This window comes from Leptonychotes weddellii, chromosome 10 (assembly GCF_054177405.1).
Source record: "Leptonychotes weddellii isolate Sample4059 chromosome 10, ASM5417740v2, whole genome shotgun sequence".
In the NCBI taxonomy this organism is placed as follows: Eukaryota; Metazoa; Chordata; class Mammalia; order Carnivora; family Phocidae; genus Leptonychotes; species Leptonychotes weddellii.
In genome coordinates, this window is record NC_138378.1 from 19343832 (window position 1) to 19357769 (window position 13938).

The window sequence follows — 13938 nt, forward strand, 5'->3', positions numbered from 1 at the left end:
AGGTAAGCTGATCTCCATGTTCTTCTGGAGGCTTTTGCTCTGCCCTCTGGGTACCGACTACAGCTCTAATTAGCAGTGGTTTCGTCGTGCCTCGTGTCTGGGGCCATGTCTTCCTTGGGTTTTGTACCTTTCGGCACCTGGCAACAGGCAGCGAGCGAGGTAGAGGCAGAATAATTATTTTCTGCTTGAAATCAAATGTGTGAAATGGAGGTTCAGAATTCTGTTTTATCACAAAGATTTTGTGACAATTCCCAGCGAATCAGTGAACAAGGAAATACAATTCAAGGTTGAGGCTGTTGTGGATGTGAGGCTGTCTGCATCCCAGGAAATGCAAGCTGTACTCCTCTGTGGGCACAGCTCTTCATAGTTTACATGGTGGATCATTACATTTGTCTCCTTTGGTCATCACAACCCCATCCTCCCGCCCCTGGTGAGACACACAGCTACCATTAGCCCCATTTCACTTAGGAAGTCAGGATAGGCTGGAAGGAGAGAGTGAGGGGCAGTGAAGTGGATGGAGACTGGGCACCATCTTGAATGCTACGTTCACGGCCCACCAGCACATAGTGGTGGTATCTCATAGACATGGAATAATTCTCTTTCTTCCATATTTGAACAGAAGTCAAAATCAAGAGAGAGCCTTGGTCTAACTGGCTGAGCTCGGGCCTAGTGCCACCCTGACAGGACCCAGGTGGTGAGAAGCAGGGGCTGGAGGAGGCACATCTGTGGCTTTTGTGTGCAAGAGCAGCCCAGGTCCCACCACAGCCACATAAAATAGAGAACAGGACATTTCCATACAGGTAACAAGGGGCATTAGGAAGAATGAGGGACGCTAGAAAGCCCAAACCCCTAGACATCCAGTACAAGAAGTAACCAGCCCAGAAGCAGAGAGATCTGATAGGAAGCCATGGTCCAGATGAGGGAAGGAGGGGCCTGAACTAGAACAGTGGAGATGGACAGAAATAGATCAGAAACTTGTAGTAGCTAAAACCCAGAAATAATTGGTATATGATTCACTATCAGGTAAGAGAGGGTGAAGATGAGGGTGATTCGTATGGGTCTGGGTGGGCCCTGGGTAGGTGGGAGGAAGGCCCCTGTATATGAGGAACACAGCATGGGGAGCCAGTGTGAGGAGCCAGATGGTGGACTCAGATACAGCCAAGGGGTCAGGGTCATAGCCAGGTGGAGCCCAGCAGGCAATTGGATCCAGGGTCTGGGGCTCAGGAAGAGATTGGACTGGAAGTACTGGCCCAGGGCCATGGCCACTCAGAGAGTAATGGGAAGCCTGAGAATGAGTGAGATGGCCAGAGAGAGAATGGGACAGGGCCTAGGGTAGAATCACGAGTTACAGTGACATGTGAGGAACCAGTCAAGGTGTGAGCAGGTGACAAAGGAAAGAGAAGGAAGGACCTCAGAGATGTGGACAAACAACTAGGAGAGGGGTTGCCAGGGCAACCAAAGTAGTGAGGCATTCCAAGGAGAAAGTAATCAACATTGTCAAATGCAGCAGAGAATTCCAATAAAGACAGAATTCTTTGGATTTCATGATTAGTAAGTTTTTGGTGACCTTAATAAGAGCATTTTGGGGGAGTAATGGGGCATAAACTGAACTAACATTCAGATGTGAGATTCACCAGGGAGGTGAATCTGTCACTAGGAGTCCTTTGAGGAGTCTGGAAGGAAGACTTGGAGAGGTGAAGGATTAGGGGTGGGGAGTTTGAACATAGGAAAGACGTGAGCAGGTTTATAGGCAGACATCAGCTTCCAAATGCAATAAGCATTGTTGAGTGACAAAATTTATTCATTCTACATGTTCTAATTTAGTGCCTATTATGTGCCTGGCAGTGTGCCTAGCAGCATGGATACTTGGGTAAATGAATTGAAATAGGCAGAATCCCTGTTCCCATGGAGCTTGCACGGTAGGAGAGAGAAAGACAGGAAATGAAATAATGGCACGCACCAATATACAACATGGATAGGCACTCCGAAGGAGAGAAACTAAGTGCTAGAGGGTGTCCAACAAGGGGGCCTGTCCTAGGCTGACTCCAGGAGGCTTCCCTGTGGAGGCGACACTTGAACAAAGTTGTTAAGAAGGGGAAGGAGTTAATTGGACAGAGAAAATTGGGCAAAAGCATTCCGGGCAGAGGGAACAGCCTGTGCAAAAGGAGAGGAGGTGAGGGGCACCTGGGTGGCTCAGTCGTTAAGCGTCTGCCTTCGGCTCAGGTCATGATCCCGGGGTCCTGGGATCGAGCCCCGCATCGGGCTCCCTGCTCGGCGGGAGGCCTGCTTCTCTCTCTCCCGCTCCCCCTGCTTGTGTTCCCTCTCTTACTGTGTCTCTCTGTCAAATAAATAAATAAAATCTTTAAAAAAAAAAAAAAAAAGGAGAGGAGGTGAGACCAGAAAGGCAGGCAGTGCTGGCTGAGCGGGCCCTTGGAGGCCAGGGCTGAGCTCCAGTGCACATCCTGGAGCAAGGGGAGCAGGGCTGAGATCTGCTCTGATATGTCACTCTCATCTGAGACTGGCTGTGCTATGGAGAAATCAGAAGAAGCACAGGGAGACTTAGGGAGACCAGTTAAGAAGTGTTTGTGGTCACGGTAGACAAGATTTGGACACAGTCAACATAGTCTGGTTAGTCTTGGTGCTGATGGAATGAAGTAGGGCAGGGAGAGGAGGAGGGATTCAGAATGACCCCTGCATTTCTGGCTTGCCTGACTGGTGAGGTGCAGTGCCGTTCTCAGAACTGGAAAGTCCTAGAAAGGGACGGGGTCTGTGAGGCAGACCCGAAGTCTGGGGCTACACAGCTGAGACATGCAAGTGGAGATGGGGAGGAAGTGGCTGAATACATAGATACCCAGAGCACAGAGCGAGAAATTACAGAGATGAACTCAGAGCTCCTGAGGGATCTGAAATGTGAATTAGAGTAGTGTCTGGGTTCGGGAACATTCTGAGGCTATGAAGGGTGGCTGAGGAAGAGGAGACCTGAAACGGAGCCCGAGAAGTACCAACACTTGGGAGCCTAAAAGGAAAGAAGAATCCTCCTAGGGCACTGAAGAGAAAGGGCCAGAGAGTCTTTCAGAAGAAAGATGACGTGGTTAGCAGTGAGTATGTGCAGAGATGTCAGAGAGGACGGGGCTGATCCACGGGCCCCTCCGGTGTGCAACTGCCCAATCACCATGGTGGCCTTGCTGATTGGCACCCACCAGGGCCTGTGCTCTGAGACCTTTTGGGGACCTTGAGTGAGGCAGCTTGGGTGGGGGTCAATTAAGGAAGAGGAAGCAAAGTCTAAGGCCTTTTCATTTTAATATTAAAGGAAAGAGCAATGCTGGCATATGAATATTCTGAGGGAAGCAAGCCTGAGTGATGAAGCGATTAAGGGTGGAGACAATTAGTGTGAAATGAGCTCCCAAAGGGGCTGGGATCAAGTGTAGAGGTGGATAAATTCGTTTGGGGCAATAATGTGTATCGGACTGAATGGGGCAAAATTAAATTATTTACCTTTTAGGGAGTGACTCGATCTCCATGTTCTTTTGGGAGCTTTTATCTGACCTGTGTACTGACTTCAGTGCTAATTAGATCAGTTTTATCCTGTCTCGTGGCCAGGATTGTGTCTTATTTTTTGTGTTTCTCAGCACCTAGCTGACAGGCGGTAAGCTCTTTGGGTGCTGAATCGGTATTTTCTGCCTTGGAATCAAATATCTGAAATCAACACTCGAACTTTCTGACCAAAAAGAATCTATGACAATTCTCCAGAAGTTACAATGCAGGAAAGAATTGGGGCATTAAGTCACGAGTGGGAGGGGTTTGGGTGAGTGGAGGAGCCAGCTCCCCTCATCCTTGTAAGCTCCATACCATTTGTGCATGTTCACATTCATCATCCCAAGTGAACTTCACGTCCCCCCCACGAGATAAAGCGTGACCCAGTTTCATCGAGGAGGAAACAGAAGCCAGAGGAGGAAGAGCCTTGCTGACGCAGAGCACAAGTGGCGGGAGCTAGGTTCAGACCGCAGTGCATCTAGTCTAACAGTCCTTCCCAGGACCAGGGTGAGCTGGAGAGAAAGAGAAAGAGAGGGGGTCCGGGAGGTGGAGGAGGAGATGCTCCGCGGGCATGTGCAGAAGGGTGGAGGCGCAGTCCAACTCCGGACCTCCCGGATATTAAAGCACCAAATCCAGCCGCAGCGATGAAATCTCCCGTGCTATCACACGAGAGCAGGTGGTGCTCTTGTTTGAGCCTCCCCACCGCATGAATGATATGTACATTCTCTATTTGCGTCTCAAACTTCTGTATTTTTAAAAATTTAAGTCTTTAACCCATCTGAAATGTATTTTTTGCGTATGGTGTGACCCAGAGATCTGATCTGATCTTTTTCCAGATGGATAACCAGCTTGCTAAGCACCATTTATTGTCCCAACACCATCTTTTCTCCCAGTTCCCTATGTCTAGACTCTATTCAGATCTGTTGATCTATTTGTCTACTTCTGGGCCAATACCAGACTTTAATGAGCAGAGCTTTCTCTTATTGCCTGATAAGGTAAGTAGCCCTCCCTCCCTGGCCTTTTGTTCTTTTTAAAAATTACTTTGGTCATATTACCCATTTACCTTTTCATATACATTTTAGAATCAGCTTATCAAAGTTCCATGAAAAAAATTTTATTGGAGTTTTGAGTGGGATTGCATTGAAGGGAAGAGGAACACCTCTAGGTTACCAGTTCTTCTCATCTGTGAACATGGTATCTGTCTCCATTTAATCAGGGCCTTATCTCTTGGGTTTGATTTTTAATGCCTTTTAATAAAACTCAGCCACTTTTGCCATAAAGGTTTTTCACATTTCTTAATAGGTTTATTCCTGAGTACCTTATCAGTTTTGTTGCTTTTGCAAGTGGAAGAAGTTTTCCTTTTCTCTTTTGGCTTTCCAAATTTTAGTCAATTTACTAATCACCATGCTTCATTCACAGACACACTCCGAGTAAATGTGCTTTGTCCCTGGGCACATAAATGAGAACACAGCACACATGTAAAGCAGAGCTAATTGGCTAGAAACGAATTAGAATTTTTGAATTAAATTTTAATTATACAAGTAATACATGAATACATTTTCCTTTAAATAAAATTAGAGTCTTACAGATCAAGTCTCTGCTGGATTCCCCCGCCCCGCCCCATCTCTGCCTCAGGCCCCTCCCCTCCTTTAGAGGTAGGGTAGCTGCTGCTCTTTGGCTTTTTGCTGTTTGTTTAAAATGTTTTCTTATGCCCATTGAAACACATCTTCTGTTCTCTTTTTGTGTGTGTTTGTCTGCACAGACATGGTGTGTACACACTGGAGGTGTTGCTCTCAGCTTAGTGTACCCTACAAGACTCCTGGTGTAGCTTGTTGCAGCTCGAGACTGGTGGCCATAACCCATTACACCCCGTGTGATTTCCTTGTTTCCCATTAATTGACTGCTAAAATGTTTCCAGTGCCATTCCATTAAGACGAACCTCCAACAGCATCCTTGTACATTGCCCGTTTTACACATGTACAAGTGTTTCTCTGGGACAGATAGTCAAAAATGGAATTGATGGGTCACAGGGTATATACATCTTTAATTCTAATAGAAACTGCTAAAATGTTCTCCAAAGTGCCTTACTAATGTAATCTCCTGCCAGCAGTGTATAAGCATCCATTTCCCCAGACCATTTCCAAGTTTTACATTTTTAACCAGTCTGATGAGTGAAAAATAGTATTTTGTTTTAGTTTGAATTTTTCTGAATTACCTACAGTAAGACTGAAGTCTTCATGTGTTTACTGTCCATTTATATCTCCTCCTCTGGATTGCTTGTCCATATCCTTTGCCTATTTTTTAAGGTTGTTTTTTGTTTTGTCTTTTTGCTATTGATTTTTAGGAGTTCTTTATGTATTTTGAATACTTATACTTTGTTATGTATATTGCAAGTGTTTTCTGCATTGTGATTCTTGTCATTTAATTATATGGTATCTTTTGTCCTAGAGAAATTTTAAATTTGATATAATCAAATTTATCAATCTGTTACGTCTTTTTTACAGTCTTATTTATGAAAACCTTTGCTATATGAAGGTCATAAGCATTTCCTTCTCTAAAATTTATAGTTTACATATACATATATATTTAAGCCTTTATACTATATACAAGAAATAAATTCCATGTGCATGAATCTTAGGATCTGATTTTAAATCACCCATCCCCAAACAGACAGGTAATTGTCCCCACACCACTTATGTAATAATATATCATTTCTCCACTGATTTAAAATTGGTACCTTACCTGACACTAAATTCCAATGTGGGTCTATGTCAGAGCTCTTTCTGGTCCACTAATCTATTTGTCTACTCCCAAGCTTGATAATATGCTTTGCCAACTGGCGGGACAAATCCCACCCTCTTTGTTGTTTTTGCAAAATTGCCTTGGTCATCCTTGCATATTGGTCCCACCACATGAATTTTAAACCAGCCTGCCAAGTTTCAGGAAAAATTGAATTGGGATTACTTGGAGTTTCTGGATAAGTTAGAAGAAAACTGGCATCTCGGGCATGCTGAGTCTTCCTACCAGTACACGGGGCTACGTGCACCTCTCTCGGCTCTGGTCATCTCTTAGATCTTCCGAGGAAGTTTTACATTTTCCTCTGGTCAAAGTCTCACATAGTTCTTGATAAATTGATTCTTGGATTTAGTTTAGGTTTGGCGGTCACCTGAGAATGGAATCTCCTCTCCCTTTATTTGTTTGGCCCTGTTTCTCCTTATTCCATTTCAACCCATCTACTAATCACTGTGCTTGGTTTGCAGACACACACACACAGTAAACGTTCTTCCTCCCTGGGCACAAACATGAACATAGCCAAACACACAGAGCTGGCATAATTGGCTGAAAACAAGTGAGAATCTTTTCAAATTATACTTTAATTAAACACGCAAAGCATGAATACAGTCTCCTTTTTAAAAGTAGAACAATACGAATACAGCTAACGTTTCCTTTGGCCACCTGATATCCTGGTCCCTCCCCCCTCCATGGAAGTGACTACTGTTCCCAGTTTTATATGTTGCCTTCCATAGTAAATATGTAGTATTAATGGAGGCATTTTGAATTAATTATACCACATCGTAGGGATTATACTGTATCCTGCATTTTTCATTACCTTCATTTCATACATTTCCTTTTTCATTACATTCATTTCGTTACAGTATTACATTATTGAGATCTACCCATGTTGTTGACATACCAGCTCTTGTTTGTCCTTTTCACAGCTACGTGATACTCCTTCACATGACTGGACCATGTTTCCCCTATTCTAGTGTCCAAGACCCTGACAGGCTTTCCCCCCTATTATGAAGAATACTGATGGGAGGGGCGCCTGGGCGGCTCAGTTGGTTAACTTCCTTCTGCTCGGATCATGAGCCCAGGGTCCTGGGATTGAGCCCCACGTCGGGCTCCCTGCTCAGCGGGGAGACTGCTTCTCCCTCGGCCTGCCTCCCCTCCACCCCCGCTTGTGCTCTCTTGAGCGCACTCTCTCTCTCAAATAAATAAATAAAATCTTTAAAAAAAAAAAAAAAGAATGCTGTTGGGAACATCTTGATACTTGCTTCATCCCGAAATGTTTCTGTAGAGTAGATACTGAGAGTGGAACTCTGGCCTCTATGGTGTCCACTGTTATAGTTTTAATAGACATGACCCAAGTTGGCTTCTGGAGTGGCTATGACAACTTAAACTCCCTCCACCAGTGAATGTAAATCCTTGTTTCTCCAGACCATTGCCAGCTTGTAAAGTTTCCAGATCTAATGGGTGAAAAAATGGTTTCTTCTTGGTTTAATTTGTGTTTTCCTGAGTGACTGGTCCTGCTGTAGTCTCCTCATGGCTCTCCTGGCCGTTTATGTTGTATCACGTTGGAGGTATTGTACGTGCCCCCCCACTTGTCCATCTTTCTTCTGGGTGTCTTTTTCATACTGATTTATGGGGATTCTTATGTACTCTTGACAGTACTTCCCTGTCTGCCATATGCATTATGTAGAATTCTCTACCATTCTGACCTTTGTCTTTTAACTGTAGTGTATCTCTTATTACACAACTTTTTATTGCTATGTCAAATTTATAATCTTGCCTTAAGAAGACCCTCTTTACACTAAGATCACAACCATTTTTCCTCCTTTTTTCTAAAGCTTTTATAGTTTTCTCTCTTGCATGTATATTTTACATTATTTTGCAATTTTCACATTTAAGTCTTTGTTGTATATGAAGTTTATTTTAGTGTGATATTGGTGTTTAACTTTAATAAATTTCAAACCTGATAACCAGTGTTTTTCAGTCCATTTACTGGAAAATCTGTCATTCCTCCACTGATTTAAAATTGCTACCTTCATCTGACACTAGATTCCAGTATGGGTCTATGTCGGAGCTCTTTCTGGTCCACTAATCTATTTGTCTACTCCCAAGCTTGATAATATGCTTTGCCAACTGGCGGGACAAATCCCACCCTCTTTGTTGTTTTTGCAAAATTGCCTTGGTCATCCTTGCATATTGGTCCCACCACATGAATGTTAAAACCAAGGTACCACAACATGAAGGTTAAAACCTGCCAAGCTTCAGGAAAAATTGAATTGGGATTATGAGTTTCTGGATAAGTTAGAAGAAATTTGGCATCTTGGGCATGCTGAGTCTTCCTACCAGTGCACGGGGCTACATGCACCTCTCTCAGCTCTGGTCATCTCTTAGGTCTTCCGGGGAAGTTTTACATTTTCCTCTGGTCGAAGTCTCGCATAGTTCTTGATAAATTGATTCTTGGATTTAGTTTAGGTTTGGCGGTCACCTGAGAATGGAATCTCCTCTCCCTTTATTTGTTTGGCCCTGTTTCTCCTTATTCCATTTCAACCCATCTACTAATCACTGTGCTTGGTTTGCAGACACACACACACAGTAAACGTTCTTCCTCCCTGGGCACAAACATATGAACATAGCAAAACACACAGAGCTGGCATAATTGGCTAAAAACAAGTGAGAATCTTTTCAAATTATACTTTAATTAAACATGCAAAGCATGAATACATTCTTCTTAAAAGTAGAATATGAATACAGCTGAAGTTTCCTTTGGTCACCCTCTGAAAGCCTAGTTTCCTACCCCCTCCACAACTTTATGGGTCTCCTTTCATAGAAATACATAGTACTGATGTAGATATTTTGAATGAATCATCCCACTTTATAAGGATTTTACTGTAAGCTGCATTTTTTCACTCAGTCATATATTTTTAGGATATACTCAAATTGATGCAATGTCTCTTGCCGGTTCCTTTTAATAGCTGTATTGTATTCATTCCTCTGATTATACCACATTCTCTCTCCTCTAAGATCTGGGAACAAATGTGGTTGCTTTCTTTTCTTTCCTCCATCATAAGCAGCGCTGCAGAAAACAGCCTTGCACATGCTAGCTCTGTAATTTTTCTCTAGGATTGAGAATGGAATTTGGGGTCTCAAGGTGTCCACATTTTTAGTTTTAACTGATACTACCAAAGTGTCCTCCATAATTTCTGTACCATTTAAACTTGCAGTAAGAGGATAGGAGAGGACTCAAATCCCCATACCATAAGCAGCTGTTTTAAATATTTGCCAATCTAATGGGCAAAAAATGGAAGCATTTTTTATATTTCTGTATACCTGTTTGCAAGTGAGATTTTCCTGGGCACTGCTGTTTATATTTTCCCTTTTCTGAATTATCTGTTTATTTTTGCTCATTAAAAAAATTAGATGGTTTCTCTTTATCATATTGATTTGTGGAATTTCCTAATATAATCCAGATATTAATGTCTTGTATATACATGGCGAATATTTTCTTCCAGCTCGTCTGTTGCCTTTAACTCTTTGCAGGCTCTTTTAGACAGAAGTTATCAATTTTGACCTAATCAAATGTATCAGTCTTTTCCTTTATTCCTTTTTTTTAAGATTTTTTTTTTTAATTTATTTATTGAGAGAGAGAGAGAGAGAGCATGAGAGGGAGGAGGGTCAGAGAGAGAAGCAGACCCCCTGCTGAGCAGGGAGCCCGATGCGGGACTCGATCCTGGGACTCCAGGATCATGACCTGAGCCGAAGGCAGTTGCTTAACCAACTGAGCCACCCAGGCGCCCTCCTTTATTCCTTTTATGTATACATCACATTTATGCCTTTCTCACTCCTACATTTAAATATATTGTGTACTCTTTTCTAATAAATTTGCCTTTATTTGGGTCTTTCATACATCTGCAATACATTTTTATGGTTGAAATGAGGTATGATCTAACCTCTCCCTGAACGTACAACTGACTATTGCCATGCAGGAGATGGACGAGCTCATCCTTTCTCCGCTGATCCGAAGTAAAGCTCCCTCACACCCTGAGTCATGGTGTCTAGGCTGGTATGAGGCCCCTGTTCTGTTCCACTGGTCTGTATATTCCTGTCTGTACCAGACTATTTTATCTGCTAGAGCTTTATGCTACCTTTTGATATCTCTTAAGTAAAATGCTCCATTGCATTGTGCTTCCTTTTCAATTATCTAAGCGAACTATTACCGCACATTAACTCCCCCACACGAATTTTTAAAACTGCTTGTCAAGTTCTGTGAATTTCAAGATTAATTTGGTGAAAATTGACATCAATACAATACTGAGCCTTTTCATCTGGGAGTATATTTATTCTGATCACCTTGTGTCTCTTCAGTTAAATACTTTTCTCCATCAAGAACCTACCCATTTCCTAATGGGTTTATTCCTGTATTTTTATTGTTGTGAACGAGTTCTCTCTGCACTCCCTTTTTTGTTTTGCTTTTGCTTGCTACATTTTTAAAAAATCTACTTCCTAATCACTGTACTTCATTCACAGACACATACAAAGTAAACGTTCTTCCTCCCTGGACACAAACACGCGGCCACTGCCAAACACACAGAGCCGGCATAATTGGCTGAAAATGAATGGGAATTTTTTCAAATTAAAGTTTAATGACACAAGCGGAACATGAATACATTCCCCTTTTTGAAAAATAGAACATTGCAGATGATGCTGAAGTCCCTTTTGGCTACCCACTGCCTTCCCATTTCCTCTCTCCTCCCCAGAGGTAATCGCTGTAATGGGTTCACTGTGCACTTTGCTAGACTTTCTGAAAACTTCTAAATTCACAGATAGGTACGCACAGGAAATATATGTTAGAGTTGTCTCAAATAATGAGAATTTTGTCTTTTCCCTTCCAGTTTTCATTGATACTCAATTTTTGTATTGACCTGGATTTTATTATGGTTACAGAATAAAATGTCAGTGTTATCACCCGTCACAATGTGAAAGGAAAGATATAGAAGTCGGGAGAAAGCACTGGGAGGGGGGCAGTGAGTGGGGCTGACAGGGTGATGGGGGGAGGCAAGAGCTTCTGTGGGCTTGCAATGGAACAAAGCGTGAGGGGCAAGTGGATTTCTTAAAAATTGAAAAGATGACCAGTAGAGGTACTTTAAAACTGTGTTGGGAGAAGCAGGGATGGAAGGGAGTACTTTCCAAGTGTCCTAAAGCCTACTGTGCCACGTGGGACATAAGTGGATCTCATGAACTAGAAATAGGAGGTAGCAGATGCTGTTCAGAGAACTCTTGTAACCCAGGTTTGTCTAGGGTCTTATAAGGAAACATCTTCAGGCAGCTTCAAGGAAGTACTTTGTTTTCTGATTAAGGTGATGCACCTGGAGAACTTTCTTGGCTCTGCCCCTTCCTTTCTGCCTAGGAGATGTTGGGTGAAAATGTGATGCATGGAGGGGCACCTGGGTGGCTCAGTCACTTGAACATCCAACTCTTGATTTCAGCTCAGGTCATGATCTCAGGGTCGTGAGGTTGAGCCCCACATCGGGCTCCATGCTGGGTGGGGAGCCTGCTTGAGATTTTCTCTCTCCCTCTGCTCCTCCTCTCTCTCTCTTTCTCTCTCCCTCCCTCCTCCCCGTCTTGAAAGAAAGAGAGAGAAAGAAAGAGAGAAGAAAGAAAGGAAAGAGAGAGAGAGAAAGAAAAGAAAGGAAGGAAGGAAGAAGAAAGAAAAAGAGAAAGAAAGAAAGAAAGAAAGAAAGAAAGAAAGAAAGAAAGAAAGAAAAAGAAAGAAAGAAAATATGATGTGTGGAGCTCTGGCAGTCATCATGTGACCAGGAGGGGAAGGCCAGGAGATGCAGCTGTCTCCTGACTCAGAGACTGGTCCTGGAACCACTGATTTCTGTCTGGGCTTTTCATTCTCTGAAATAAATAAATGTTCTTACTCTTTAAGCCACTTTTAGGTGTTCTGTTAGATGCCGATGAAAGCGTCCTTCCTATTACAAGAGATCTAAGAGCTCTTTAGAGTTGGGGAAATGACCTCAAGGAGCAGATCACATACTCTGGGGTGGGAGTTTAGGGGTGGGGAGAAGGTGGAGAAGGCTGCTCTTCATCAAAGTCCTGCCATTCTCTCGGAATTTTTTTTTAACTATGTGTATGTATTACATGGAAAGAAATAAAAATGATTTTTTTGAACAAGTCTGATAAGTATGTTAAAATGTAACTAGTGGTTCCCTCTGGTTACCTTAGGTATGTAGCAACTTTCTAAGATGTCCTCAAATTATTTCTGTAGTTAAAAAAAAGTCCAAGACCCAGGGTTTTAAGAGATGGCACATGAGAGAGGTGAATTTTGAGGCAGGGAAAGGAAGGAGCTCGGAGATGAAATCCTAGACAAAGACCTCTCACCTGGCCCCGCGAGGACTGCTACAGGCCCGGGGCACATGTGGCGCAGGAGAGCAGTGACACATCAGGCCGGCCAGCACACGCAGGGCGTCATGCTGAGGAGTTTGAGCTTTCATCCAAAGGGTAATGAGGAACCAGGGACATGCTGACGCAGAGAGATGGGTGTGAGCCCATTCTCATGTAGTCATGTTTCTTCTGTGCCAGGCAGGGAAGCTCAGCTCAAACCCGCTCAGGCAGAATGAGAACTCAGTTGACTTTTATAACCAAACCACAGGCCAGACTGGGCCTCTAGGTCCCCTGGAGCCAGGGACTTGGCCATCAGACCCTCCCTCTTGTCTCCGGGCCACCCCATCTCATGGCCTACCAGCCTCCCTCTCTTGGGCCTGCTTCTTCCACATACTGGCACTCATGGCTACGCACGTCTCACTTCCTTCAGGTCGTGACCAAAAAGACCCAGGGGGAAGGGCAGGAGTTTGGTTAAGAGACCGCACTTGAGGGCGCCTGGGTGGCTCAGTCGTTAAGCGTCTGCCTTCGGCTCAGGTCATGATCCCAGCGTCCTGGGATCGAGTCCCGCATCGGGCTCCCTGCTCCGCGGGAAGCCTGCTCCTCCCTCTCCCACTCCCCCTGCTTGTGTTCCCTCTCTTGCTGTGTTGCTCTCTGTCAAATAAATAAATAAAATCTTAAAAAAAAAAAAAAGAGGCCTCGCTTGAGTCAGTGCTTCTGGCTACTCATTCTTTTGTCCTGTTGCTCTGTCCTCAGCACCCTCGTCTGCGGACACCCACATTCATAATAACAGCACCAGCCTTATTAACACCAGAGTGTTACGAGGGTCCTGCTTGGACCTCAAAGGAGATGGTGTCTGTGAAGGGCTTCACTGGGGCCTGGCATGGAGTGAGTGCTCCATAAGTGTTAGGAGCTCTCTGTTCCCAAGTTAAAAAATCTGGGGACAGGCTCAGATTGGCCCAGCCTAAGTCAGCGGCTCAATCACCCCTGGCTAATCAGTGATGGCCAATAAGGTGAATCCCATTCAAAATAGGTTGGAACTATGTGGAAAGAGCCAAGATGTCCATCAACAGATGAATGGATAAAGAAGATGTGGTATATATATATATAATGGAATATTATGCAGCCATCAAAAAAATGAAATCTTGCCATTTGCAATGACGTGGATGGAACTACAGGGTATTATGCTAAGCAAAATAAGTCAATCAGAGAAAGACAAGTATCATATGATCT

General features: G+C 43.6%; 1 long non-coding RNA gene across 1 annotated transcript; it reads left to right on the top strand.

Annotated features, from left to right (window-relative positions):
• Positions 1-6: 6 nt before the first annotated feature.
• Positions 7-12482, top strand: LOC145723800 (uncharacterized). The gene is made up of 2 exons (XR_014149096.1): positions 7-2173; positions 2391-12482. It is a non-coding gene; the product is annotated as an uncharacterized LOC145723800 (long non-coding RNA).
• Positions 12483-13938: the final 1456 nt, after the last annotated feature.